Genomic DNA, 3480 nt, shown 5'->3' with positions numbered 1-3480 from the left:
ATCTATCTATCTATCTATCTATCTATCTATATCTATCTATCTATCTATCTATCTATCTATCTATCTATCTATCTATCATCTCTATCAGTCATCTATCATAATCTATCTATCATCTATCAATCTATTATCTATATCTACATATTCTATTGATTCCGTTTTTTTGGAGAACCCTAATACTTTCCAAAAAGTAATAAAAATTAAGTATGTGTAGATTAACTTTTGCATAAGTTTTACTTATTTTTTAAATCCTAGATTCTTTAGGTTCATACCCAGTTTTCATATTTATTTTCTTATGTTCAAACAACCATTTCTTTGAAGAGAAGCTTTGCTTTTATTTTCAATCCAGACATCCTCACTGGATTTGTAGAAATTAAAAAAAAATGTGGGTATTGTAGAGAATGAGGAGGGCAAGTTAGTTTATGTGTATACTACTTTACTTTCTGATTTCTCCAGGTAAAAGGAAGTTTGTTGTAATCTTTCTTTGCTTGTATCTTTTATGAAATCTCTGAAATTTTTTCATGGTTTTGTCTTTTGGTGGTTTTGATATTTTTATACTTGTATGTACTTGGCATTGCAAATTGTAAGGATAAGCACATGTACTCTAGCTTCTGGTGCAGCTTCATATGTATGTCCTGTGGACCTATATAAACAACAGTATTAAAACAAGTTTTTAGGTTATGTGGAAATAAGTCACTTAGGATTACTAATTTGCTTGTTTTCCTTTATGTTTTTGGCCAGGAAACGATCATATAGCACCATTCTAACTGTTTAGAGAATCCATCCTGTGTTTTGTTTTAAGACCTCTTTTTTTAAAGATTTTATTTATTTATGTGAGAGAGAGACAGAGAGCGTGAGAGAGAGCTCAAGAAGGGGAGAGGTAGAGGGAGAAGCAGACTCTCCACTAAGCAGGGAGCCCAATGTGGGACTCCAACCCAGGACTCCAGGATCATGACCTGTAGCCAAATGCAGACGCTTAACTGACTGAGCCAGTCAGGTAACCCACCCAATTTTTATATACCTGCAGTATTAATTATAATAAGATTGATAAAGGTCAATCAGGATAAGGTTATAAGCATTTTCAACCATTTATGAAAAACATCATTTATAACTATCAGTGAACATAAACAATTTTGTCTAATAAATATTCTAACATACACAGCTTCCCCTAGCTAATGTACAGAAGAGTTAAATATTAAAAACGTCTGTGTTTTACCAAAAAGTACTTGAAAGCTTTTTAGTAAATGCATGTAACACAAATTTTTTTTTCATTATGATAAAATACAGATTTAGAATAGTTGCTTTGTTGGATCATATTTAGTTATCCTTTAAATGTACCCCTTTCCATTCTAAACAAAAGAAATCTCTATGCCAGCCTTTTCCCATCACAAATGCTTTTGTGTCAATGTGTTCTCGAGGTTTGACATGAAATGTGATTCCACTTTGTACACATGGTTCCCAATAGGATTTTGGTTAGTCTATGCAACTGCACCAGTTTTTCTTGCTTCCTTTTCTTTCAATTTATTTATTTAATATGTATATTCAAGTATAATTAGCATACAGTGGTGTATTAGTTTCAGATGTACAGTATAGTGATTCAAAAATTACATACATTACCCAGTGCTCATCATAAGTGTGTTTTTAATCCCCTTTACTTATTTCACCCATCCCCCCCACCCACTTGCCCTCTGGCACCCACTATTTTGTTCTCTGTATGTAAGAGTCTGTTTTTGTTTGTCTGTTTTCTTTGCTCATTGGTTTTGTTTCTTAAATTCCACATATGAGTGAAATCATATGGTATTTGTCTTTCTCTGACTGATTTAGTTTGCTTAGCATAATACCCTCTAGCTTCATCCATGTCGCTGCAAATGGATTATGGTTTCACATCTCACAGTTAGGTCTTTAATCCATTTTGAGTTTATTTTTGTATATGGTGGAAGAATAATAAAAAATGAGAATAGGTTAAGGGAACTCACCAATATCATTAAACATAATAACATTTGCATTACAGGAATTCCAGAAGGAGGAGAGAAAAGGGGGCAGAAAGTTTATTTGAAGAAATAATAGCTAAAAACTTCCCTAATCTGGGGAAGGAAACAGACACCCAGATCCAGGAGTACAGAGAGCCCCCAACAAAATCAACCCAAAGAGGTCCACACCAAGACATATACTAATTAAAATGGCAAAAAAGTAGTGATAAGGAAAGAATTTTAAAAGCAGCAGAAAAAGAAAACAGTTACATACAAGAGAAACCCCATAAAACTGTCAGCTAATTTTTCAGCAGAAACTTTACAGGACAAAAGGGAGTGACATGATATAATCAAACTGTTGAAAGGAGAAAACAAAAACAAAAACAAAAACAAAAAACCCTGCAACCAGAAATACTCTATACAGCAAGGCTACCATTCAGAATAGAAGGAGAGATCAATGTTTCCCAGGCAAACAGAAGTTAAAGGAATTCATCACCATTAAACCAGTCTTACAAGGAATATTAAAAGAAATTCTTTGAGTGGAAAGAAAAAAAAACCATAATCAAGAGTAAGAAAATTAGGATTAGAAAAAATTCCACAGTAAATGCAAACATAATAAATGTAGTAGATTAATCACTTATAAAACCAGTACAGAGGTTAAAGCATAAAAGCAGTAAAAATCAACTATATATACAAAAATCATCCAAAGGATTCACAAAATAAAAAGATATAAAGTATGACATCATATATGTAAAATGTGTGGCGGGGGTGAATGAATCTACATTTACTGCTTGTCAGTAGTTCTTGCTGTGCACTTGGTGGCAGTCAACCTTGTACATCAGAGATGCCCCTTGCACCTGTATAAACTTTATCAATTTTGAGCCACTTATTGTTGGTATGACAGTGCAACTTATACTTTAAATACTACTCAAAACCTAGAGGAAGAAACATTTTCTGAAGAAATAAAAGACTACATTAATTTACAGAAAATCATAATCACTTTTTTTTTTTTTACTTTGTCATTCACTATATTGAGTTGTTTACTTACTTCTCATCACTTAATTCTTTACAGCAATCCCATGAGGCTGGTGTTATTGCCCCACTTTATAGATGAAGAGAGCAGGGTTCAACAAGGTGGATCTATTAACTGAGAACCCATAGTCACTAAGGAGCCAGGTTCCACAGCAAGTATGACCTGACCTAATCCCATACTCCCAAACCCTGTGCTGCCTGGCCTTTTTTCATTATGCACACAGTGGTCTTGGTCCTATAAAAATGTGAATTCTCCTCAAATTAATTTACAAATGTAGTACAATACCAATCAAAGTCCCAATGAGATATTTTTGAGGTTACTAGGAAGGGACCCTGGTATGACATTTAATCTGGTAAAACAAAACATTGTAACAACCATGAAAAGTCTAAATTGAAAAAAAAAGAAAGAACAATGATCCATGTCTGATCTACTTTTTTATTTTATTTTTTTTTTTAATTTTTTTTTATTGTTATGTTAATC

This window comes from Phoca vitulina, unplaced genomic scaffold (genome assembly GCF_004348235.1).
Source record: "Phoca vitulina isolate PV1807 unplaced genomic scaffold, GSC_HSeal_1.0 scaffold106, whole genome shotgun sequence".
In the NCBI taxonomy this organism is placed as follows: domain Eukaryota; kingdom Metazoa; phylum Chordata; class Mammalia; order Carnivora; family Phocidae; genus Phoca; species Phoca vitulina.
The sequence above is the reverse complement of the archived record's forward strand: the minus strand, read 5'-3'. Positions refer to the sequence as shown.